The following is a 27,815-nucleotide window of genomic DNA, read 5'->3' as shown; positions in this document are numbered from 1 at the left end:
TTTATTTTTATTCTTGTTCAGTACTCAACAGAGACCTTTCTCTCCCACAAACAGTATCCAGTGAAACTGATCAGGTTCCTAGTTATCTACCTTTCACTAACGGTCTAGCCTGGCCTAGCCCTTTGAGGGTTCAAGCTTGCACAGAGGGATCTCCATTTATATTCCTTCCAATCTTATGTAAGCCCAAGGCCTCATCTTCTGTCCTGATGTGGCTTATGAAACTTACATCACTGGATTGTCAAGACCAACAAATCCCATAAGGCAGGTTGAAGTCACTGTTATATTAATACTTAGATTTTCAGCTACCTCTTGTTTTAGTGCTTTGGAGAATTTTTTGCTGTCTTGGAAAAAGATTGCTATCTTGCAAACCTAACCATGCATGTGAAAGAGAGCTTATCAAATTTTCCGCTCTGTCTGGATGCTTTCTGGCAAAATATTTTTCAGTATTCTAGAATGCCCTATTTCCAGAAAAGGAAATTTGCGTGAGATTTCAAGTATCTATTTAAAAGTGTTATCTTATTATATTTTGCCACAAGATTTAACCCAGTATGTTCGTGAGGATTTGGTAGTGGAAATTTTTGATACTCTGGCCCATATATCTAAATTACATTCACCAACAAAAGAAATAAAACACATGTTTTCTGAATTACTAAAATGAGTAAAGTATATAAATATTTGGTATCACGGGAGAATGTTGTCTAACAAGAAATATCAAATTTTAAAATTTTTTTTGTTTCCTGAAAACTGGCATTCACCATTAATTTAGACTTTACTTAATCACATCCATTAAAGGTTCAGTTCAAGGGATAAGAGAGACATATTTTAATTTTAAAGGACTTCTTAAATGACAAGGACTATTGTTATATAAAAATGAAACGTGTCAAGTACTGAAAATTCAGCAAAGTAAAATACAAAATAGAAAGTTAAAGTTCATCTAAAATTCCACCATACAGAAGTAACCGCCACTATCATTTGGCCAAAACAAATCTAGACATCTCTCTAAATGGAAGGACAGATAGATGAGTAAATAGATGGAGAGAAAGAAAATTATAAAACAGATGATATGTATTTCTTAACCTTAAATAAGTACTAAATTTAAATTATTTAACAGAAGTAAAATTAAAGCTAAATGAAAGGAATCGCTTGGCTAGACACAGTGGCTCATACCTGAAATCTTTGGCCTTTGGGAGGTCAAAGATTCCTTGCGGCCGGGAGTTTAAGACCAGCCTAGCCAACATAGCAAGACCCTATCTCTACAAATACTTTTTAAAATTAGCCAGGTGTGGTGAATCACACCTGAAGTCTCAGCTATTCTGCAGTCCCAGCTACTCAGGAGGCAGAGGTGGGAAGACTGCTTAAACCCAGGAATTTCAAGCTGGAGTAATCTATGATCCCATCACTGCACTCCAGCCTGGGTAACAGAGCAAGACCTTGTCTTTACAAGATAAATAAATGAAACAAATTTAAAAAGTAATTATCTAAGTCCAGGAAGTGTTTTTTCTTTCATCATAAAAGATAGTAATCACTAAAACCAGTGTTTTAAAGCTAAGAAAAAAAAAATTATGAAAATAAGCACCCTCTTTTTCTTAGGATCAGCCAGACTCAAATTTTATGTAAAATAGTCTAATTTTAAAACTTGGCAACTAACTCATTATTTTAAAAATATTGTGTGAGCCAAACAAACCACATCTGTGGGCCCCAGTTTACAAAGCTTGGCCTGAGCTGAGAATCACTGGATTGACTCAGCAGGACCATGTCCCTTGTAGAGAAATCTTTCACCTGCTCCAAGTCAGATAGAAAAATGTCAGCTGTCAACATCATCCTTTACTGTGTCCAGGTTTTTTAGTCTAGTCTAAAAAGACATTTACATATGAAATTGCTTTTTGTTTTTAATATCATATTTACCTAGTGTTTGAAAAAAAAAAGTTTTAACAATGGGAAATAAAATAAGGCGAAAAAATGCCAACTTAGCAAAATTACCTATTGATTACCTTCTAATAAGGTGACTTTGTTACCATGTCAGAAGCAAGCTGGCTGCTTGGCTTGTATGAATTCCATATCACTGGAAACAGTCAAGCACAGAATGGATGTCCACAGTGTAACCTACTGGCCTGGGATCCAAGCCAAGCATCTGAGGGATGATTGGCTGGATTAATAGATAAATGGATGGATGGATGCAAGGTGAATTAAGATCCCTTTTATAACCCAGGCTTTCTTGCAAGTAGGGTCTTAATTAATTCACTTATTTGTAAGAAGAAAGCTCAATTAGGCAGGAAGTTAGATGAGTGGGTTAGGAAAGAAAAAAACAAAAGGATGCTTTATAGTTGTTTTGCCTCCTTCTTAATCTTACTTTAAAAACCCTAGCCCCACGATGTCACTGAAAATAATTTTACCTGCTCCTTTGGTGACTTAGGTTAGGTTGCCTGCCGTGTTTATAATAGAATGAAGCAAATATTTATCAGTTTCCACTCTTTCACAGCAACTGAACGACTTTCTGAAACTCTAACTGAAAAACTTTTCCCTAGTATGTTTTACTATTAATGCAAGCATAGTCTTATTATCTGTCCCTTAGCTTGTAATTGACAGGAAAGGCATGGCTACAGTTAACAGTGGAAAATTGTAGTTAGATGATAGTGCAACTCTGAGAATTGTAGATCAAACTAGAGGTCTTCATCAGCATATTTAAAAAATTAAATATATTATTAAAAAGGCAACTCCCTTTTTTGGATGTATTAAGAACTGGCTTTACAAGAAAGATGTTTATTTTATGATTTACTGGTACTGAAAATCACTTTTACCTACTCAAAAACTATCTCCTGAACTGTACTCACGTCTAAAATTTCTCCACTAAAAATAGATCCCTGTTTCCTATAAATGTGCACATGTCATTAGGAAAGTAGTATCATTATTATTTAAACCTATTAGTTATCGGATTATTCAGGAGAGTAGTGTAACTATTATTTTAACCAAAGTATCAGTTATTTGTTAATAAATTTTCTGAGTGATTGTCAGTTGAGAGAATATGGAGATAAGTCAGAGAAAAGCCTCAGAAGAAAAATGTGAGAGCAGGAATTGCCACCGCTAAAAGTGGGAGCAGAAGAGGAGGAAGAAGCGAACATCAACGATGGAAAAGACACAGTCTTTGCGCAGCTTACCTCTGGATGCATCTAATCCGGTCCAGTTTTCTCAGCCTCTTGTTTCATTAGATCTCACTGTCTTTGTCTTCCAAGCTAGAAAACATGTAATGTATTAAATAAGAAATTTTGATGTCTAGAAAAGACATATCAGCCAAAGGATATTCATAAGAATGTTGTTCGGCTGCAGTGGCTCACACCTGTACTCCCAGCACTTTGAGAGGCCAAGGTGAGCAGATCACAAGGTCAAGAGATCGAGACCATCCTGGCCAACATGGTGAAACCCTGTCTTTACCAAAAATACAAAATTAGCTGGCTGTGGTGATGCACGCCTGTAGTCCCAGCTACTTGGGAGGCTGAGGCAGGAGAATCGTTTGAACTTGGAAAACAGAGGTTGCAATTAGCCAAGATCGTGCCACTGCACTCCAGCCTGGTGATAGAGCAAGACTCCATCTCAAAAAAAAGAAAAAGAAAAAAAAAGGAATGTATTTGGCTGCTTTGTTTGTAATAGCCTAACAGCAGGAAATAGCACCAATGCCCATCACCTGTGGAATAGGTAAATAAATTGTGTTATATTCCTACTATACAATAAAAAGGAACAAAGCACTGATTTATCTATCTATCTATCTATCTATCTATCTATCTATCTATCTATCTATGACAATGTGGGTGAGTCATGAAGAGGTAATGTTGAGTAAACAAAGTCAGACACAAATAGTACATTCCAGGTGACCTAATTTATATTCAAAAGCAGATCAAACTAAGCTGTAGTGTTAGAGGTGGGAATAGTTGTTAATTTTATAGGAAGGGAGCATGAGGGAGCCTTCTGAGGTGCTGGAAATGTTCTATATCTGAAGATTTGGAACTTCACAAATCTTTAAGTTATGTCCATCTAAAAAATAGAAGAAATTTGAGAGTAATCTCAAAAGTGATGCTCCCGTCAGTTCAGAAAATTTTTTGCGTGGGTTCTAGCAGACTGGAGCTTAGTGCCAGTGACAAGGAGAGATTGGTGTAAATACCAATTTGTCTTTAGAAAGCTAGACAGTGAAACCCAAATGGACAGAATCCAGCCTTTATTTCTGTTTCTTCCCCTAAAGCCTCACACAAAATGATGATGAAGAAATGCACCCAGCGTTCATCTATGTTTGTTAGTGAACTAAGTGTTTGATAAACCATGTCTTGTATGGATTCAAAACAGTTCCTTCATCTTTATCTATTAATTTCCTTCCAAAGCTGTTCGAACACAGGAGCACAATTGTGGGAAATGATGAAAGACTAAAAGGTCATGCCAAGTGAATCTTGAATTTTTTTTTTAGGTAATTGATTTTTCAGCGAATTGATTAATCATAGTTGAATTAGGGCAATTCTCTTTATTTTGCTTCCAGACTATTTAGGGTCAGTTGAGTAGGAAGCATACTCATTAAGAGTAACTACAAAACTTGCCATCTAAGAAACAAAGATGTGTTGGCCATATATAATTCTATGGGAGTGGGCATGTTGAGGTTGAAGAATGGGACCTGAAAAGTGAGTCCAGGTCTCCTCTAAAGTTCTGTGCCATCTCTCCAGTGAAATAGCTAATTTTTTACAAACAAATCACTGGCCATATTTTAAGTTGGACCATGCCAGAGCTGCCTTACTAGTATTGTTACTTAAAGCTTGCTTTCTTATTTGAGTTGTTTTAGATCATCCCATAAATACTGTTACCTTCAACTGAGATCCTTGAAAAATTCTCCATTTCATTCTCCATCATCACACAGCTGGCAGATTCTAGAAGATGGTTTCCTTCAGGGTACACACGGAATCTCTCTCCCTAGTGAAAGACAGTGGCTGTTTTAGGCTTGTTTCCTGTTACCAAGTCTTAGGATGGATCAAGGGAAAAAAATCCGTAATCATGATGACATTCAGTAGAAATTGCTTTGGGAATTCAGAAATGCAGCATGAAATTAACCCAAAGTGGCATTTGCCCTGAATTACTAGAACTTGAACGGCGACCCTTTCGTAAACGTTTGCTTTGGTACTTGTGATGACCAGAATTGGTCAAAAATCTTCGCTTTATTGATTTGACCTCTGAGTTTGTTAAAGCATTCATGGTTAACAAAAATGATATGTGCAAGCAAGTGGAGCTCAGTTGAAGGGCAGGAAGTAATAAGGCAGCCAGTGTTCAAGAGCACATCTCCTTCTTAGAACCAGGGTTCCTCTGCTGGGATAAAAATTGCAACTGAGACACAGAACAGGGTGTAATAATCTAAGAAGAAAGTTTCGTGAACAACCTAGGATGTCTAAGGACCAAACTGTTCAAGGGACTTTGCCAAAATTATATAGCAAGCTATTTAGAGAGTAAGCCATGTCCATAACTGTAACTCTTTTATCTTCATATGAATAGATGACATCCTTCTGCATTTATTGAGGCTAAATCAATAGCTTCAATAAAGCCATAGCTCTCTTCCTCAGCCCTTTGTGGGAAGAGACCATTCCATTTGTAGCAGCACATTGTTCAGTATACGTAGAGGTAGGAGCTTAATACATGTTTATTTAATTGAATAGAAATGCACTATATACTTCACTACAGTTTATAAGATTTTGTGTTTTTATAAATGATTACTAATGCCATCATTCCATGGGATCCTCCCTATTAACCAATAAAGTTGTAAGGCAAGTATCATTCTAGCCTCCAAGGCAGGATGCCATGGCTCACTGAGAAATAGAATGGGTAGTTCTGGATCTTAGAGTCTCTGCTCTTTCTAGGCTCATGAGAGCTGAGAAACCAGGTAATCAGGTAAAAGGCTAAGTTCAAAAACTGTTCAAAACTACTAGTTATTCATTTCTACTGTTTATATAATGAAACAAATCCAGCAACAGAAGACTAGTTGAATAAACTATGCTAAATACATACAGTGGAATACTACACAGCTATAAAAAAGGATGAAGATCTTTACACATCGATAGAGAAAAGAGGATCAGGGTGTATTAAGTAAAAAAAGCAGCATGTAGAAGTCTATGTAGTAAGCAACCTTTTGTGTAGGCAACATAAGCAAATAATATATAGATATACTTAATATATTTGCATAAAACACTGAAAGAATAAACATGAAGCTGTTTAAAAGGATTACATTTAGTGATTGAAGGGCGATAGGATAGATAAAGTCAAGGGTATGACATCTCTAGTTCCATTTCCTCTACTGAGGAAGTTACTTTCTTTTGGGCCCAGTGTTTTCAGGGTAATGAGATAGAACTTCTCAGAGGTGCTGGGCCTTGGAAAGTGTTGGCTTTTCAGTATGTGAACAGAGAAGCACATAGAGACAGAAGGAAGAATATTCTAGGCAGAGAGAATGGCATAATCCAAGTCATGAAAGTTAAATAGTATATCTGGACAGTAGTACAAATTGACTTTAGCAATAAAGTTCATTTAGAGGAATAATGGAAGGTAAGATTGGAAATGCCCATTGAAATTATATCACGAAGACAAATTCAACAGTTATTTGCTGAACACATATCTTATGCCCAGCATCATGGCAGGTGCTAAGGGTATTGTGGTGAATGAGGCAGGTGTCTACTCCTAAAAAGCTCACCCACCAATAAAAAGACAGCAAGTTTCTCAAACAGCAATGTACACTTTCTTCATTGGCACTGTGATACAAGTAATGGCAGAAAAATGATCCCACCAAAGTTGTGAGACTTTTCCTACCAAAGCTGTCTAGATGATTGCAGATGACATGTAAGAGAGATGTGGAAAAATCAGTTACTTATGACATTAAGAACAAAAAGAAAGGACATATGTCCAAAATTTTGTGCAAGAAAGCAATGTGTTTGTTGCACCTACTGGATGCAGAGTTCAGGGAAGGGAAGAAATCACAGGCAAGTTAAGTTTCTCATCTTAGTGAGAAGGAGAGAGAATGTGACATCTCAGCATATTCTTTTCATTAAGAAAACCTCCTAAGCAGAGGAGGGTGGGAGGAGAAAATGAGGTCAAGTTTAGAGTGGCTGTTTAGGTGTTTGTGAGATAACACATCGTAATAGATCAGGAAGGCAGCTAGAAGCAGGAGAGGAGATGCACACGGCAAGGGGGCTTTGTCATCAGCATAGAAGTGATCTATGAAGTTCTAAGAATTGCCAAGATCACCAAAGAAAAAAAGGCATTAATGATCAGGCAAAAGGCTAAATTCAAAAACTGTTCAAAATTACTAGCTATTCATTTCCACAGTGCATATAATGAAAAAAATTCAGCAATAGAAGACTGGTTGAATAAACTATAATAAATACATACGATGGAATACTACACAGCTATAAAAAAATGAAGATCTTTAAACACTGATATGGAAAGGAGGATCAGGGTGTATTAAGTGAAAAAAGCAATATGTAGAAATATACGTAGTATGTAACCTTTTGTGTAGGAAACATAAGCAAAAATATATAGACATACCTTCTTATATTTGCATAAAACACTGGAAGAATAAGAAACTAATTAAAAGAATTATGTGTAGGGATTGAAGGGGAATAGGTTAGATGTAGTCAAGGGTATGACATCTCAAAGTATAACCTGTTATATTGTTCTAATTTTTGAGCCACGTAAATGTATTACCTATTCAAAGTATGAACTTAGAAAAGTAAGTGCAGAGTGCAGAGCCCTGTGTCTAGTATAGAGAGCTTGGGAACTGTGGTTCCATTTCCAAAGAGGAGCAGAAGGTGATGGTGGAGACAGGGAGCCATCTTGTGAGGCTTGAACCTTGCAAAGGTAGGAGGGGAACAAAATGTATAGGTGAGGAGATAAGGTAGATGGGTCCTGGCCTCTTTGGTGTGTCTCTTGCTCAGCACTCCCCAGTCCCTGTTTTCCAGCCAGGCCACCCTCTTCTGTCTTTTCCTGGACATTCTAAGTAACTCCCTAGTTTTCATCACACTACATTCCCACCAAAACAAACACCCTTCCCAATGTTTTCCACTATTCCAAATCTTCACTCATTCTTTTTTTCAATAAACATCCAAGCACCTTTTTGCACGAAATGCTATAATGGACCCCAGATGTGAACATGCCATGGTCCTCCCCACTTAGAAGGATCACTGTCTATTTATTAAGAGAGACAGACACTGAGATTAACAACGAAACATGATAGAGGTGACATTTAATCCAAATAGTAAAAACGGACCAGCAGAGGGGTTCCCTCCAGTTCTCTTACACTCTTTCTTAGTGGTGCCAATCAATTGTATTGCTTTGACTTCTTCAGTTAAAATTTTTAGCCACCCATGTGCTTGTCACCCTCCTTGATTCCTGTACCTTCTTTTTTTTTTTTTTATTGCATTTTAGGTTTGGGGGTACATGTGAAAATCATGCAAGGTTGTTGCATAGGTGCATACGTGGCAGTATGATTTGCTGCCTTCCTCCCCTTCACCCATATCTGGCATTTCTCCCCATGCTATCCCTCCCCAACTCCCCACCCCCCCGCTGTCCCCCCCACTCCCCCACAACAGACCCCCGTGTATAGTGCTCCCCTCCGTGTCCATGTGTTCTCCTTGTTCAACACCCACCTATGAGTGAGAACATGTGGTGTTTGATTTTGTGTTCTTGTGTCAGTTTCCTGAGAATGATGGTTTCCAGGTTCATCCATGTCCCTACAAAGGACGCGAACTCCTCGTTTTTAATGGCTGCATAATATTCCATGGTGTATATGTGCCACATTTTTCCTGTCCAGTCTATCATCGATGGGCATTTGGGCTGGTTCCAGGTCTTTGTTATTGTAAACCGTGCTGCAATGAACATTCGTGTGCATGTGTCCTTATAGTAGAACGATTTATAATCCTCTGGATATATACCCAGTAATGGGATTGCTGGGTCAAATGGAATTTCTATTTCTAGGTCCTTGAGGAATCGCCACACTGTTTTCCACAATGGTTGAACTAATTTACACTCCCACCAACAGTGTAAAGGTGTTCCTATTTCTCCACATCCTCTCCAGCATCTGTTGTCTCCAGATTTTTTAATGATCGCTATTCTAACTGGTGTGAGATGGTATCTCAATGTAGTTTTGATTTGCATTTCTCTAATGACCAGTGATGATGAGCATTTTTTCATATGTTTGTTGGCCTCATGTATGTCTTCTTTTGTAAAGTATCTGTTCATATCCTTCGCCCACTTTTGAATGGGCTTGTTTTTTCTTGTAAATCTTTTTTAGCTCGTTGTAAATTCTGGATATCAGCCCTTTGTCAGACGGGTAGGCTGCAAAAATTTTTTCCCATTCTGTTGGTTGCCGATTCACTCTATTGACTGTTTCTTTTGCTGTGCAGAAGCTGTGGAGTTTGATTAGGTCCCATTTGTCTATTTTGGCTTTTGTTGCCAATGCTTTTGGTGTTTTGGTCATAAAGTCCTTGCCTACGCCTATGTCCTGAATGGTTTTGCCTAGGTTTCCTTCTAGGGTTTTTATGGTGTTAGGTCTTATGTTTAAGTCTTTAATCCATCTGGAGTCAATTTTAGTGTAAGGTGTCAGGAAGGGGTCGAGTTTCTGCTTTCTGCATATGGCTAGCCAGTTTTCCCAACACCACTTATTGAACAGGGAATCCTTTCCCCATTGCTTGTTTTTATCAGGTTTGTCAAAGATCGGGTGGTTGTAGATATGTTGTGTTGCCTCTGACGCCTCTGTTCTGTTCCATTGGTCTATATCTCTGTTTTGGTACCAGTACCATGCTGTTTTGATTACTGTAGCCTTGTAGTATAGTTTGATGTGCGGTAGTGTGATGCCTCCCGCTTTGTTCTTTTTGCTTAGAATTGACTTGGTTATGCGGGCTCTCTTTTGGTTCCATATGAAGTTTAAGGTGGTTTTTTCCAGTTCTGTGAAGAAGGTCATTGGTAGCTTGATGGGGATAGCATTGAATCTGTATATTACTTTGGGCAGTATGACCATTTTCACGATATTTATTCTTCCTAACCATGAACATGGAATGTTTCTCCATCTGTTTGTGTCCTCTCTTATTTCGTTGAGTAGTGGTTTGTAGTTCTCCTTGAAGAGATCCTTTACATTCCTTGTTAGTTGTATTCCTAGGTATTTTATTCTCTTTGTAGCAATTGTGAATGGCAGTTCGTTCTTGATTTGGCTCTCTTTAAGTCTGTTATTGGTGTATAGGAATGCCTGTGATTTTTGCACATTGATTTTGTATCCTGAGACTTTGCTGAAGTTGCTTATCAGTTTCAGGAGATTTTGGGCTGAGATGATGGGGTCTTCTAGATATACAATCATGTCATCTGCAAATAGAGACAATTTGACTTCCTCCTTTCCTAAGTGAATACCATTTATTTCTTTTTCTTGCCTGATTGCTCTGGCTAGAACTTCCAATACTATATTGAATAGGAGTGGTGAGAGAGGGCATCCTTGTCTAGTGCCAGATTTCAAAGGGAATGCTTCCAGTTTTTGCCCGTTCAGTATGATATTGGCTGTCGGTTTGTCGTAAATAGCTTTTATTATTTTGAGATACGTTCCATCGATACCTAGTTTATTGAGAGTTTTTAGCATAAAGGGCTGTTGAATTTTGTCGAAGGCCTTCTCTGCATCAATTGAGATAATCATGTGGTTTTTGTCTTTGGTTCTGTTTATGTGGTGAATTACATTTATAGACTTGCGTATATTGAACCAGCCTTGCATCCCCAGGATGAATCCTACTTGATCATGGTGGGTAAGCTTTTGGATGTGCTGTTGTAATCGGCTTGCCAGTATTTTATTGAAGATTTTTGCATCTATGTTCATCATGGATATTGGCCTGTAGTTTTCTTTTCTTGTTGAGTCTCTGCCGGGTTTTGGTATTAGGATGATGTTGGTCTCATAAAATGATTTGGGAAGGATTCCCTCTTTTTGGATTATTTGGAATAGTTTCAGTAGGAATGGTATCAGTTCCTCTTTGTATGTCTGGTAGAATTCTGCTGTGAACTCATCTGGACCTGGGCTTTTTTTGGGTGGTAGGCTCTTAATTGCTGCCTCGACTTCAGACCTTGTTATTGGTCTATTCAGGGTTTCGACTTCTTCCTGGTTTAGGCTTGGGAGGAGGCAACTGTCCAGGAATTTATCCATTTCCTCCAAGTTTTCTAGTTTATGTGCATAGAGTTGTTTGTAATAATCTCTGATGATGGATTGAATTTCTGTGGAATCTGTGGTGATATCCCCTTTGTCATTTTTTATTGCATCTATTTGGTTATTCTCTCTTTTCTTTTTTATTAATCTGGCTAGTGGTCTGTCTATTTTGTTGATCTTTTCAAAAAACCAGCTCCTGGATTTATTGATTTTTTGTAGGGTTTTTCGTGTCTCTATCTCCTTCAATTCTGCTTTGATCTTAGTTATTTCTTGTCTTCTGCTAGGTTTTGAGTTTTTTTGATCTTGCTCCTCTAGCTCTTTCAATTTTGATGATAGGGTGTCAATTTTAGATCTCTCCTTTCTTCTCATGTGGGCACTTATTGCTATATATTTTCCTCTAGAGACTGCTTTAAATGTGTCCCAGAGAGTCTGGTATGTGGTGTCTTCGTTCTCGTTGGTTTCGAAGAATGTCTTTATTTCTGCCTTCATTTCATTGTTTATCCAGCCAACATTCAAGAGCCAGTTGTTCATTTTCCATGTAGCTGTGCGGTTCTGGGTTGGTTTCTGAATTCTGAGTTCTAACTTGATTGCACTGTGGTCTGAGAGACTGTTTGTTATGGTTTCTGTTCTTTTGCATTTGCTGAGGAGTGATTTACTTCCAATTATGTGGTCAATTTTAGAGTAGGTGTGATGTGGTGCTGAGAAGAATGCATATTCTGTGGATTTGGGGTGGAGAGTTCTGTAAATGTCTATTAGGTTTGCTTGTTCCAGGTCTGAGTTCAAGTCCTGGATATCCTTGTTAATTTTCTGTCTCGTTGATCTGTCTAATATTGACTATGGTGTGTTGAAGTCTCCCACTATTATTGTATGGGAGTCTAAGTCTCTTTGTAAGTCTTTAAGAACTTGCCTTATGTATCTGGGTGCTCCTGTATTAGGTGCATATATATTTAGGATCGTTAGCTCTTCTTGCTGCATTGATCCTTTTACCATTATGTAATGTCCTTTGTCTCTTTTGATCTTTGTTGCTTTAAAGTCTATTTTATCGGAGATGAGAATTGCAACTCCTGCTTTTTTTTGCTCTCCATTTGCTTGGTAAATCTTCCTCCATCCCTTTATTTTGAGCCTTTGTGTATCCTTGCATGTGAGATGGGTTTCCTGGATACAGCACACTGATGGGTTTTGGCTTTTTATCCAATTTGCCAGTCTATGTCTTTTGATTGGGGCATTTAGTCCATTTACATTTAGGGTTAATATTGTTATGTGTGAATTTGATCCTGTCATTTTGATGCTAGGTGGCTGTTTTGCCCTTTGGTTGATGCAGATTCTTCATGTTGTTGATGCTCTTTACCTTTTCATGTGTTTTTGGAGTGGCTGGTACTGGTTGTTCTTTTCTATGTGTAGTGCCTCCTTCAGGAGCTCTTGTAGAGCTGGTCTGGTGGTGATGAACTCTCTGAGTACTTGCTTGTTCCCAAAGGATTTTATTTTTCCTTCACTTATGAAGCTTAGTTTGGCTGGATATGAAATTCTGGGTTGAAAGTTCTTTTCCTTAAGGATGTTGAATATCGGCCCCCACTCTCTTCTGGCCTGTAGGGTTTCTGCTGAGAGATCTGCAGTGAGTCTGATGGGCTTCCCTTTGTGGGTAACCCGACCTTTCTCTCTGGCTGCCCTTAGTATTTTCTCCTTCATTTCAACCCTGGTGAATCTGATGATTATGTGTCTTGGGGTTGCTCTTCCAGAGGAATATCTTTGTGGTGTTCTCTGTATTTCCTGGGCTTGAATATTGGCCTGCCTTGCTAGGTTGGGGAAGTTTTCCTGGATAATATCCTGAAGAGTATTTTCCAGCTTGGATGCATTCTCTTCGTCACATTCAGGTACACCTATCAAATGTAGATTAGGTCTTTTCACATAGTCCCATATTTCTTGTTGACTTTGTTCATTCCTTTTTACCCTGTTTTCTCTAATCTTGCCTTCTCGTTTTATTTCATTGAGTTGATCTTCGACCTCTGATACCCTTTCTTCTGCTTGGTCAATTCGGCTGTTGAAACTTGTGCATGCTTCACGAAGTTCTCGTGTTGTGTTTTTCAGCTCCATCAATTCGCTCATATTCCTAAGTTGTCCATTCTCGTTAGCATTTCGTCAAGTCTTTTTTCAAGGTTCTTAGTTTCTTTGCATTGGGTTAGAACATGTTCTTTTAGCTCACGGAAGTTTCTTATTATCCACTTTCTGAAAGCTGGTTCTGTCATTTCATCACACTCATTCTCCATCCAGTCTTGTTCCCTTGCTGGTGAGGAGTTGTGATCCCTTATAGGAGGAGAAGTGTTCTGGTTTTGGGTGTTTTCATCCTTTTTGCGCTGGTTTCTTCCCATCTTTGTGGATTTATCCACCTGTTGACTTTGTAGTTGTTGTCTTTCTGATTTTGGTAATTTTAAGTCTGCAGCGGTAGAACTCATAAACCCCCTATTCTTCCCCCGAGGTGTTCTGTCCCAGGGAGTTAGGCCTTTATGATTTTCCCCTGTGCCGTTGCTGTTTTCCCTGCCCACAAGGTGGCAGCCTAGTCACACTCAGCCTGCAGAGGCTTCGCTAAGCTGCTGTGGGCTCCGCCCAGCTTCCGTGTGAACTTCCCTGCAGTCCTGTTTATATGGGCGTAGTTAGAACTGCTTCCACTATGTTGGCCCGCCCCTGTAGTGACGGAGTCTGTGTAGTGGCGGGTTGCCTTGGTAGATTGCCCTGGGAACTGCAGGGTGCCTATGGAGAACGCCCCTCCTCCACAGAGCTGGACCGTTCCGGGTTCAGTTGTGTTTGCAGTGGCGCTTTTTTTTGCTCGGGAATCTCCTGGCTTCACTCCTTGTTTCAGGTCCCCTTGCCGGCTAAGAGGGGACACCGTCTCATCTGCTCTGCCTCCAGAGCCGCTGCGTTGGTTAAAGCCGCGGCTCTGAGATTCGTGGCGCTGGCCTGGCTCCCCGTTTCAGCTCCCCTTGCTGGCTTATAGGGGACTCAGACTCTCTCACTCTGTACAGTGAGCTGTTGCCTCAGGGCGCAGGCCCAGCAGCTGCGCTGTTCAAACCAGCGGCGCTGGCGACCCGTGTGGCTCCTCTGCCTGTGAATCTCCTGGTCTGTGGGCAGTAAAAATCAGTCTGGAAATACGGCGTCCACTCACCCTCTGTGCTTTCTCTCGGAGCTACATTCCCGAGTTCCTCCTAAGTGGCCATCTTGGATCGATCGATTCCTGTACCTTCTTGTTATTTATTTTCCAAAAGAAGTAGCCCTGCGAAAATGGATATGATCACCCTCATGACATTGATAAAGAAGGGGAGACTAGCAGAGTTCAGTGGCTTGCCCAGGGCCCAAAGCTAATTCCTTTTAGGGGGCTTTAACGGAAAGGGGTTAAATTTCTAATTCATATGAAGGGTAATAATTACTTGCTGTGAAAAACATTACAAGGCTTCTTTTTGTGTTGATTCTACCTGACAATAGTGGCCTTAAGTAAGGGAAAAAAAAAAGCATGATTCAAGTTTTGTTGAGGTTTTGACAAGCCAAGAGTTACTGGAATTTTAGTAAGCCCATTCATTGCACACGTTTGTTTTTATAGCACTTTCCCCTAGACCTAAGTTTGACATTAACAGAGCAAAAGCCAAGCTATATTGGCCCTTGGTAAAGACACAGCTTATCAGAGTTTGGGGCCAGCTCCCTCTAGGCATCTTCTCTCATTATCACAGATGCCGGCCTCCTCCCCACCCACTCTGGGAAGCTCAGTGTTGTGGCTGGTTCTCCTTTTCTAGGATGTTCCATAAGGCCACTTCTAGCAGCGGCCACTGCGCTTGCTCTTCCTACTTCCTTCTTCCAGGCACACAGCCTTATGTAATGACCGAACTTTCAATTAAGCCAGAGTAAAGAGATTTAAGGAGCAACCTGGGACTCTCTGGTGATATGAGAGGTTCCACTCTAAACTACAGCCCATTTCATTTACTCCCCAGTGTGAGGCATGACACTTCCCCATTAATTCATGGTGACCCTCCTTAGTGATGAGTTACTATCTGGATTCCCACACCATCTGGATAGGATTCTGGACACTGGAGAGTTTCTATTTTTACCAGGCTCTGGCATTGCACTTACATTCCATTACAACTGAGCCAGAGGCCACAGAAAATTTGAATCATGCTCTTTTTTTTCTTACCTAAGGCCACTACTAACAGGATAAAGGGCTTTTTGCACCCCGTTATCTGTGACGCTACAACGGAAGAGCAAAACAGAAGGCAGCTTTCAATTAAAAAAAAAATCTTTGGTGTAAGCACTCAGCTTCTGGGGCCAGTTCCACCTTGTCTGGAGGAAAGCTGCAGGGGAGTGATTTTGCAATTAGGAGGCTGCATGAATTGCAACCTAGTTAAAAACAGGGCAGTGCTAATTCCCCATTCTTGGAGTAAGGGGAAGAGAGGCAGGATAGAAAGGGAGCATTTGGGAGTTTGGTCATTACTCATTGCGTAAAGCTGCCCCGTGCCTGGAAGTATAAAGTAGGAAGAGCAAGTACATTGGTCTGTTAGAAGTGACCTCAGGGAATATCCTAGAAAAGGAGAACCAGCCACAACCCTCAGCTTCCCAGGCTCTGATAAGCTACGTCTTTACCAAGGGCCAACATAGCTTACCTTTGGCTCTGTTAATAATGTCAAACCTTTGTGGGGGGAAAATGCTATAACAATAAATCTGTTCAATTAATGAGCTTACTAAAGTTCCAGTAACTCTTGGCTCATCAAAGTTTTTGTACCAGGTAGAACCAACACAAAAAGAGAGCCTTGTAATACTTTTCACAGCAAGAAATTATTACCCACCAGCTCTGGAGCTGGGGTACCAGAGTTCAAATCCAGTTCCATCTCTCACTTGTTGCATGGCCTTGGGCAAGTTACTTAGCCTCTCATGACTGTTTCCTAATCTGTAATAACACTAATGTATTGATATCCTCCTAGCATTTTTGGAAAATTAAATGAGCTAATATATGGAAAGCATTTAGAAAGTACTGGGCATAGAGTAGACATGCAGTAAGTATTCAGTCTTGTATTACCCGAAGTCTTGGTCTCCCTTCTTTAAGGCAATGTGTTAGCATAGTAGACGAGCAATTTGCCTCATCTTTATTTAAAGTGGGAATAATTCCCACCTTGTAGACCCAAACCAGGAAATACTAATTCAATGTTAATTTACTGTCTAGCTCATATCACTCAAAATGTTAAGAAACCACAATTAATAACCATACTGAGGCAACAGGCGTAAATTGAGAGTGGACAGACAAGGAAGGTGATTTCAAGTGAAGAGCCAGGTAGGCAGAGGTGAGAGCCCCATTTTCAGTGGCCACAGTGGGGCATAGTCTAACTGATCTTTTAGGATTGATTGCTAGGCTAGAATTAGCATGCAAATCACCAACGGCATTAGAAACAAAATTCACAGCCATATCCTTTATCTTCAGAAACAATGTCTATGAAACCCGAGTCATGTATGTTTGTGTGTGTGCTGCATAAGTGCACGTGTGTGTGTGTGTGTGTGTGTGTGTGTGAGAGAGAGAGAGAGACGGGGGGGGTGGGACTCCAAAGCTTATTTGATGCATATCCTTTATTGCCCTCACTGATGAGCTATGAAATTCCAATTTCAGGCTTATCTCTAGCTATTAATAGCAAACAAGAATAAATTAAATTTCTATCAGATCTTATAATTGCTATTATTTTTCACACACCATCTCATCTTATCTCTGACACAACCATCCTCGAAGCATCATATGTTCTTCCAATGGGACACACAGAGGTTATCAGTGTTATTCTGGAATTAGACTCCAAACTTTGAGTCTGGAGGTTGATTTTTCACTTTATGTGATCATTTGTTCATCAAATATAAGTTAGATAAGTCAGAGCACAACTCTGACACCCATGGAATCCATGGAGTTACAAATTCTGTCCCTGGGAAAATATTGATCCATTTACCATCACTATAGATTACCTTGCAATTTCTAGATTCCTACATGAAGAAAATCATGCAGCATGAATCTTTTTGGCCTCTTTCATTCATGATAATGATTTTGAGATGCACATTACATGTATCAATAGTCTATTCTTTTTTATTCTAGAGTATAGGTATAATGTTTTATAATTCTACATATTGATGAAATTTAGACTGTTTCTACTTTGGGGATTTACAAATAAAGCCTCTTTGAACACTCATAGACAAGCCTGCATGTGGATGTGTTTTCATGTCTCCCCAAAATAGGTGAGAATATGCAAAGTTTGTCTTTCCTTGCCTGCCTTACTTCACTTAACAAAATGTTCTCCAGTTCCATCCATGTTGTTGCAAGTGACAGGATCTCATTCTTTTTACAGCTGAATAGTACTCCATTGTGTATATGTACCACATTTGCTTTATTCATTCAGCTGTTGATGGATATTTAGGTTGCTTCCATATCGTGGCTATTGTGAATAGTGCTGCCAAAAACATGGGAATGCAGATGTCTCTTCAATATATTGATTTCGTTTTTCTTAGGTATATACCTAGCCATCAGATTGCTGGAAAATATGGTAGCTCTATTTTTAGTTTTTTGAGGAGCCCCCATTCTGTTCTCCATAGCAGCTATAGTAATTCACACTCCTAATAACAAGGTATGAGGGTTCCCTTTTATCCGCATTCTCACCAGCATTTGTTATTGTCTTTTGAATAAAAGCCATTTTTACTGGGGTGAGAGATCTCATTGTAGTTTTGATTTGCATTTCTCTGATGATGAATAATGTTGAGCACATTTTCATATGCCTGTTTGCCATTTGTGTGTCTTCTTTTAAGAAATGTCTATTCATATCTTCCACCCATTTTTAATCAAATTATTGTATTTTTTCTTATTGAGTCGTTTGAGCTCCTTGTATATTTTGGTTATTAGGTTTTTTAGATGGATAGTTTGCAAATATTTCCTCCCATTCTGTGGATTATCTCTTCAGTTTGTTGATTGCCTCCTTTGCTGCACAAAAGCTTGTTAACTGGATGTGATTCCATTTGTCCATTTTTGCTTTGGTTGCCTGTGCTTTGGGCTATTACTCAAGAAATGTATGCCAGTCCAACATCCAGAAGAGTTTCTCCGATGTTTTCTTTTAGTAGTTTCATACTTTTAGGGCTTAGATTTAAGTCTTTAATTAATTTTAATTTGATTTTTGTATATTTCAAGAGATAGGGGTCTAGTTTGATTCTTCTGTATGTGGATATCCAGTTTCCCAGCACCATTTATTGAAAAGACTATTCTTTCTCCAATATATATTCATGACACCTTTGTCAAAAATGACTTCACTGTAGATATATGAATTTATTTCTAGGTTCTTTATTCAGTTTCATTTGTCTGTGTGCCTATTTTTATGCCAGTACCGTGTTATTTTTGTTACCATAGCTCTGTAGTGTAATCTGAAGTCAGGTAGTGTGAGTCCTCCAGTTTTGATCTTTTTGTTTTGGATATCTTTGGCTATTCTGGATCTTTTGTGGCTCCATATAAATTCTAAGATTATTTCTTTTATTTTTAAGAAGAATCTCATTGGTATTTTGATAAGGATTGCACCGAATCTGTATATTGCTTTACGTAGTATGGACATTTTAACAATATTGATTTTTCCAATTAATGAACATAGAATAGCTCCATTTTTTGTGTCTCTTCTTTAGTTTCTTTCACAAGTGTTCTATAGTTTTCATTGTAGAAATTTTTGGGACTTCTTTGGTTAAGTTTATTCCTAGGTATTTTATTTGTAGCTATTGTAAATTGAATTACTTTTTTAAAGTCTTTTTCAAACCATTTGCTATTGGCATATAAAAATGCTACTGATTTTTGTATCCTGCAACTTTACTGATTTTTTAAATCAGTTCTAATCGCCTTTTGGTGGAGTCTTTAGGTTTTTTTCAAACATAAGATTATATACAAACAAGAATATATTTTATATTTCAAACATAAGGTTGTATCTGCAAACAAGGATAATTTGACTTCTTTCCAATTTGGATGCGTTTACTTTCTTTCTCTTGTCTGACTGCTCTAGTTAGGACTCACAAAACTATGTCACATAACAGCAGTGAAAGTGAAGATCTTTGTCTCATTCTACATCTTAGAGGAAAGGCTTTCACTTCTTCCCAGTCAATATAATACTAGCTTTGGGTCTGTCATATATGGTTTTTATTGTGCTGGAAAATGTTCTTTCTAGATCCAGTTTTCTGAGGCTTTTTATCATGAAAGGATGTTGAATTTTATCAAACGCTTTTTCAGCAATAATTGAAATGATCATACAGTTTTTGTCCTTCATTCTGTTGATATGCTCTATCACACTGATTGATTTACATATGTTGAACCATCCTTGCATCCCTAGAATGAATCTCACTTGGTAATGATGAATAATCTTTTTAGTATTTTGTTGAATTTGGTTTACGAGTGTTTTGTTGAGTATTTTTGCATCAATTTTCATCAGAGATATTATTCTGTAGTTTTGGGGCTTTTTTGATGTCTCTTTTTGATTATTTTTCATGTGTTTTGGTAGCAAGGTAATACGGGCCTCATATAATGAGTATTTGGAAGTATTCCTTCTTCTATTTTTTGAAATAGTTTGAGTAGAATTGTTATTAGTTTTTCTTTGAATATTTGATGGAATTCAACAATAAAGCCATTGATTGGGTTTCAGGCTTTTCTTTGCTAGGACATTTTTATTATGGCTTTGATATTATTACTTATTATTGGTCTATTCAGATTTGGATTTCTTCATGGTTCAGTCTTGGTAGGTTGTATGTATCTAGGAATATATATCCATTTCTTCTAGGTTCAAGGATGATCTTTTTGAATATAGAAATTCATTTACTCTTACACCATTTGTTGAAAAGACTTTCCTTCATTGAACTACTTTCCCCCATTGAATTACTTATATACCTTTTTTGAAAAGTCCATTTTCGAGTCTTGGCCTGTTCCTGGAGTTTCTGTTCTCTTCTATTCATCTATTAGCCTATCCTTATACTAATGTAATATTGTTTTGATGATGATCATTTTTTCTCTTTTTTTAAGACAGAATCTCACTCTGTAACCCAGGCTGGGGTGCAGTGGCACGATCTCAGCTCACTGCAACCTCCGCCTCCTAGATTCAAGTGATTCTCATGCCTCAGCCTCCCAAGTAGCTGGGATTACAGGCATGCACCACCTTGCCTGGCTAATTTTTGTATTTTTAGTAGAAACAGGATTTCACCATGATGATCAGGTTGGTCTAGAACTCCTGACTTCAAGTGATCCACCCTCCTTGGCCTCCCAAAGTGCTGGGATTACAGGTGTGAGCCACTGTGCCCACCAGATGATAATCTTTTTAATACATCCTGAAGTCAAGTAACATAACTCCTCCGACTTTATTTTTTTCTAAATTGAATTAGCAATTCTAGATTATTTGCATTTCCACATAAACTGATTTATTCAAGTGTTCTTTCTTCTTAAATCACTTTTGAAAATTTGTGTACTTCAAAGAATTTGTTAAATTCATTTAGATTGTTTAATTTATTGGCATAAAGTCTAAAATATTCACTTATTGTCCCAGAAGGCTGCAAACTCAGCAGAGACTCCAAAGGTCACACATGAGACATTGAAGGTGAAACAAGCTACAATAGAGAGCTCATTCCATAATCTGGGCACAGCTGAGACCCCAGGAAAGTGTATCTTAAAGTAGCACTGCTTTAGCCTTAAAAGTAATGGCAAAGCTTAAGGCCATGCCTCAAAGAATCAAATAAACCCATCTACTAGTATTCTTGCAGGCAATTACCCTATGATTGCACTGGGTATATTTGACCCTAGATTCAAATATTTGGCCGTAGTTTCACTGAGACCCAGCATATAGATTCACTGGATGTCACTGCACAGCTCCTTCCTCTGTGGCACCTGGCCTTGCAAATTTCATTCAGTTCAGTATCCCTGAGTGCCAATGTCTGTTTTCTCCACCCAGAGATCAGTTTTGTTAGGGCCCAACTTCTCTGTGCCACAATCTTTAAAATTCCCTGAAGGAGAAAGCCAGAGTAACATCGAGCTCATCTCATGTGTTTTCTTCTCCAGAAGATCAAAATCCTAAATATTTAAAAACAGGGACTTCATATATTATAATCAATTACATCTCTTTTTTTACAGCAGAATAGTATATCATACCCATTACTGTGTCATAGCTAAACCCCACTAATGAACTTTTGAACAACTGCATACATTAAATGAACAAGAGCAATCTTGGCAACGTTCAGGACTTTCTTTAGCTCATTAAATTCAACATCCATTATTGAGACTTGCTAGATAGAATGCACCATGTAAGGGATTGTTGGAAATCAAATGGGAATAAAGCAAAACACCTGCTCTGCAAGATCTCCCTGGGCAGAGAGGAAAAAAGAAGGAAATCTAACAAACTGTCATATAGCAGAGGTGTTGGTAATACTATAGGAGAAAAATTGTAGTACTCATGGGAGCACAAGGAGAGTGTTTAATTTTGTCATGGGGATGGTGGTAGGTGAGTGGTGTTTTAAACTCTTTCTTATAGAAATAATCTTATTTGAGTATTTAATAATGGTAACCTACATAACCCCCCAAAATCTTCTTTTTGTAAACTTTAATGTATTCTCTAAACTTTGTGTCTTTTCACAGGCAGATACCATTCTAGTTCTGCTTTTCATTAGACTCTAGTCAAATGACTTGACTTCCTGTGCACATGCATTAAATGAATGTCAAGATACTGAATTATTATCCCTGTCTGAGGAAATAATTTGGGAATAAAAATATGTCCTTTGAACAAAAGTAAATGAGAATAAGCAGGAGGTAGGTGAGAGCTGACAGAGTTTATGACTTGTGTAAGCAAATGGATAAGTATATTTGATTCTGCTTAAGATACTGAGTCCTTTTGAGAAAACATTCTTTCTATGTAGGTTTAAAAAAAGCCATGCATTTCTGAGTGAGATTTAGAACCTGGCCCATCCAATTCTCTTAAAGAATACATCACTTGGAACATCACTAGAAGTTATTCAAGACTGACTAGCCAGGCGCAGGGGCTTACACCTATAATCCCAGCACTTTGGGATGCTGAGATGGGAGGATCACTTGAGGTGAGGAGTTCGAGACCATCCTGGCCAACATGGTTAAACCCTATCTCTACTAAAAAATCAAAAAGTAGCCGGGTGTGGTGGTGAGCGCCTATAATCCCAGCTACTCAAGAGGCTGAGACAGGAGAATTGCTTGAGCCTGGGAGGTGGAAGTTGCAGTGAGCATAGATGATGCCATTGAACTCTAGTCTGGGCAACAAGCAAGATTCTATCTCAAAAAAAAAAAAAAAAAAAAAAAAAAAACTAACTTACTTCTCAATGCAGATGACAATTTGTATCTAAACCAAACAGACCTCTACATTGACCACCTGAAGACACCTTGTGTCTTTCTACTTCGGGTCTAAGATCTTGGACATTGTGAGTGCTTAATGATTATTTATTGAAGTAAACACCATGTCATGATCACTTTTCCTTTGAAATTCCTCTCAAATCCATCTTCTCCATAGCCTCAATAAACACTCAAATGTAGTAATTCCCAGATCTGTTGGTCTCAAGATCCCTATATACCCTTAAAATTACATATGACATTGAAGAGTTTTTGTGTATGTAGACTCTATCTGTTGATATTTGCCATATTCAAAATTAAAACTGAGAAATTTAAAAATATTTATTAATTCCTTTAACAATAAAAGGTCATGTGTGAAGGCTCACACCTGTAATCTCAGCACTTTGGGAAGCCAAGGCTGGAGGATCACTCGAGCTCAGCAGTTTGCAACCAGCCTGGGTAACATAATGAGACCACATCTTCGCAAAAAAAATCAAAAAATTAGCCAGGCATGATGCCTCATGCATGTAATCTCAGCTATTCAGGAGGCTGAGGCAGGAGGATTGCTTGAGCCCAGGAGTTCAAGGCTGTGGTGAGCTGTGATCCCACCATTGCACTCTAGCCTGGGCAACAGAGCAAGACCCTGTTTCAAAAATAAATAAATAATAATAATAAACCCATTGCATATTAACATAAATAACACACTTTTGTGAAAACAAAGTATATTTTCCAAATTTAAAAAGGTGAGAAGGGTGATGTTGTTTTACATTTTTGCAAATCTCTTTGGTGTCGGGCTGTAAACGATAGATAGATCCTCGTATCTGCTCTTCATTTAATCTGTTACAATAACACACATCATTTCATCTCTGGAACATTTCATTCTACTCTCACAACAGAATGATAATGGCAAAGGAAAATACTTTCTTAGTATGATCGTAAATATATCGTTCACTTTGCAGCTCCTCTGGAAGAGAACATTGAGAGAATTGATGCTCTAATACGACTCCCTTCACTTCACTCTCGATTCTAGTCTCATCTCTAAAAAAATTTGCTCAGTGAGGGAATAAACCTCTCCAATACATCCTGAACACATCTGCCTTTAAAACAAGCCAATGCAAGAGCTTCCTGTGATCACATATTACAGAGGCTGCCTGATAATCATGGTATCAAATCTACGTGCTTGTGCCCAATTTCAGGGGTGTCCCTTCATCTTGTACCCCCCTTTCTAAATAATCATCTCTTTATCTTTGTTCACTCTGACCCCTTCCTTTTAGAATCATTCCCCTTCACTTAAAATATCCTCTGCTCTGCTGTCTCATATGTCCCCATGGTGTCTGTTCTCTGAGTCCACGGGTAGGATACACTTGTCCTCGAATCGTTCCTCCATGTCTTTGCGGCATTGTAGGCTATGAATTACTGTAGGATTTCTAGGAGTCTTGTTTCATAATGAATCCAGGAGGTCAGGAACAAAATCCCACCTCTTTGTGTCCTTCACAGCTGGGAATGCATTTGGCTTTCAAATAGGATGAATTAAAAAGCAAATTTATTTAAGAAAGCTATTTAAAAAACTTATAAATGCAGATACAGGTAACAAAATGTTGTAGGTAATCAGTGAGTTATTTTTTAGTTATGTACTTTTATTCTTTTTTAATATGTTAAGTAATTATTATGGATATTATCAAATGTATATAAAAGTATAGAAATTACGTAATGAAGCTGATGTAACTATCACACAACTTTAATAATTGTAAACTAATTCACAGGCAGTTTTATTTTATTCACATTCCTCACTCCACTCAGATGCTTTGGAAGCAAATTATAGACAGCATGTCATTTTATCTGTAAATATTTAACTATATACCACTGAACAATACTGATTTTTTGAAAAGTATAGCAATAATACTATTATATCTAAACAAAAGCCGACAACAATTTTTATTATCAACTATCTTGAATTTTCTCAGGACACTTTTAGAACTTTTTTATTTGAATTGAGATCCAAATCAGGTTCATATGATATGGTTTATACGTCTAAGCTTGTTTCTTGTTCAAGTTCTCCCTTGTCTTTTTTCTTGGAATTTCCATTTAATTTTTCTTTGAATAAACAATTTTCCATAGTCTGAATTTTGCTGACTTCATCACAATGGTATCATTTAATGTAGTCTCCTTCTCCTTACAGTTCCTGGAAGTTGGTTATTCAACTTAGAAGGATTTATCACTTTGTTTGTTGTAAAAGTAATGCTTAGATGATATATACTTCCATCAGGATGTACATGTTTTATTGTCCTTTCAAAATATTACTAATAAGAGTGATTGCCTAAATTTATTAATTTATTTTATTTATTAGTGTTGCAAATGGTGACATTCTATCATTCCACCTTCATTTATTAGTTGGAAAACACCTAGATGGAGCAACTTCCACTCATCAACCATTTGATTAACTGAGGTGTAGATTTTATAGGAAAGATGGGATATACACCTAGTTCTTTATTTATCAATTTTCAAAATAATAAGGCAGTTATTAGTTTCCTTCAAAGGTAATAAATGAAGGTCTCTTTTCCCCCAGCATCACTGAGAGCTTACTAATTGAAACAAAGTATTAGTCCTTGTAGTGATTTTTAATCTTTTGTGAATCCTCATCGAGTCTCACATTGTCTCATCATTGGCCAATGGTTGTTATTCAAGTTAGTTCCTGAGTTCTTCTAACACAATACTGCAGTCTTTATGGCTATCTGACCTGTGGCAGTAAGTCTGTTCTTGTATGTTTCCTGCCCAGACCTGGAATCAGCCATTTCTCTAAGGAGTCTTGGTCCTTTTTTAGTAGGAGATGGTGTTTGAAGGACCTGAATATTCATTGCAACTGCACTAATCATTGCTTCTAGGTTTTTTTAGAATTCAAAGTTAAGAAAAAAGATTTTTTTAAGAATACACCATTTATTTTCCAGGTAACAAATTATTATAGTACACAGGATACAAATCTTAATAAGGTGCCTTTTCCATCATTTATATCTCCTTTCTTTTCTTCTCTCATTATATTGACTGAATCTTCTAGAACACTGTTCATTGATTATAATTTTAGACATCTGTTTCTTGTTCATAATAATATTCTTAATAATCAAAGAACAGAAGAAACACTTTTGTTCTCAATTCCCTTTAAAGTGAAGGATAAATCCACCCTTAAATGTTAGCTAACTAGAGCTCATAGGTCAAATCCAACCTGTATTCTTTTTTTTGGTATGGCCACATGAATTAAATACAATTTTTACATTTTTAAAAGATTTTAAAAAATAAAAGAATCTATTTTGTGACACAGGAAAATTACATGAAATTCAAATTTTAGTGTTCACAAAGTTTTGTTAAAGCATAGCCACACACATTCATTTACCTAACAACTATGGCTGCATTCAAGCTGGAGTGACAGAGCTGAATAATAGAAACAGAGACCACACTGCTAGCCTAAAATATTTACTATCTAGCCCTGTACCCCAAAATTCATGCAAAATTCATGAACCACAATTCTGAGGCCAGAAGAACCACACAGACTATCTATTACCAGGATCAGAGATAGCAAGCTTCTTTTCTCCTAAATTTCACTTTTTCTCTTAATTTATTCTGACGACAATGAAGAGACAGATAAAGTTGCATGAAGATGATACAGAATCTAATGATGTATCGCTGTGTACAAAAAGAGCCACCTCAGGTTACAACTTTAATCTTTAAAATGAAAGTGTCCCCTTCCTGCTAATTATTCCATTATTCCCTGATGTTTTTAATAATAAAACCCGTGCTTGCTTCGGCAGCACATATACTAAAATTGGAACGATACAGAGAAGATTAGCATGGCCCCTGCACAAGGATGACACACAACTTCATGAAGCGTTCCATATTTTCGTGAAGGATATGAACAGACACTTTTCAAAAGAGGACATATATGAGGCCAACAAACATATGAAAAAATGCTCATCATCACTGGTCATTAGAAAAATGCAAATCAAAACCACACTGAGGTATCATCTCAAGCCAGTTAGAATGGCGATCATTAAACAATCTGGAGACAACAGATGCTGGAGAGGATGTGGAGAAATAGGAACACTCTTACACAGTTGGTGGGAGTGTACATTAGTTCAACCATTGTGGAATACATTGTGGCGATTTCTCAAGGATCTAGAAATAGAAATTCCATTTGACCCAGCAATCCCACTACTGGGTATATACCCAAAGAACTATAAATCGTTCTGCTATAAAGACACATGCACAAGTATGTTCACTGCAGCCCTGTGTACAATAGCAAAGACCTGGAACCAACCCACATGCCCATCAATGATAGACTGGACAAAGGAAATGTGGTACATATATACCACGGAATACCACACAGCCTTAAAAAAATGATGAGTTCGTGTCCTTTGTAGGGACTTGGATGAATCTGAAAACTATCATGCTCAGCAAAGTGACACAAGAATAGAAAGGCAAACACCATATGTTCTCACTCATAGGTGGGTGTTGAACAACGAGAACACGTGGACTCAAGGAGAGGAGCATCACACACTGGGGGCAGTTGGGGTGGTAGGGGAGAGACATCAAGGGGTGGGGAGGGAGGGGAGGGATAACATGGGGAGAAATGCCAGATATAGTGTGCACCTAAAGTAAAATAAATAAATTTTTAAAAAATAAAATAAAAAATAATAAAATAATAAAACCCCAAAAGTTTGCCAGTTCCTGTCCTACTTAGTTATGGTTTGTTTTTACTTAATAGATTGGCAGATACAATGACAACTTTTATTATATTTCAACTTCATTTCCAAATGATATAAATCTGTGGAATTGTGTGTTTTGTGGTGACTGTGGGTTGTTCCTATTTTTGTTTTCTTTTGATTTGACTCTGCTTCTCAGTTTTGGGATCAGGATTATGCTAGCTTTGAAAGTGAATTAGGAAGTTTTTTACAGACTTAAAGACTCTGAAAATACTTATATAGCATGAATATAAACTATTTGGATCCAACAATTTCAAAGGATAAATTTTGTCAATTTTTTTGTCTTCTATAATCATAGTTTTCAGGTATTACGTCTCTTTGAATAAAATTTGACAAATATCTTCAAATTTATCAAAATTCTTCATATTATCTGCATATGGTTTTTTACTTGAAATTGTTTTCACTTCTTTAAGCATCTGAAAATGTATTATTTCTCATTACTGATGGACAATTATGCTTTTCTTCTTATTTTCTGGTTAGGCTTGTCAGAGACATGTCCAGTTTAAATGTATTAATTAACCCTAAT

The 27,815-nt window shown here is 37.8% G+C and overlaps 1 protein-coding gene and 1 non-coding gene across 5 annotated transcripts in view; both read left to right on the top strand.

Moving 5' to 3' along the window:
* ADRA1A (adrenoceptor alpha 1A) overlaps positions 1-27,815 on the top strand; it is a 111,068-nt gene that overhangs the window by 48,441 nt on the left and 34,812 nt on the right. The window lies entirely within an intron of this gene.
* On the top strand, positions 26,323-26,429 carry LOC135271491 (U6 spliceosomal RNA). The gene has a single exon (XR_010339655.1). It is a non-coding gene; the product is annotated as a U6 spliceosomal RNA (small nuclear RNA).

The sequence above is a fragment of the Aotus nancymaae genome, unplaced genomic scaffold, assembly GCF_030222135.1.
Source record: "Aotus nancymaae isolate 86718 unplaced genomic scaffold, 86718_ANA_hifiasm-v0.15.2.pri h1tg000079l, whole genome shotgun sequence".
Taxonomy (NCBI): Eukaryota; Metazoa; Chordata; class Mammalia; order Primates; family Aotidae; genus Aotus; species Aotus nancymaae.
Note: the sequence above shows the minus strand (reverse complement) of the source record. Positions and strands in the feature narration are given on the sequence as shown.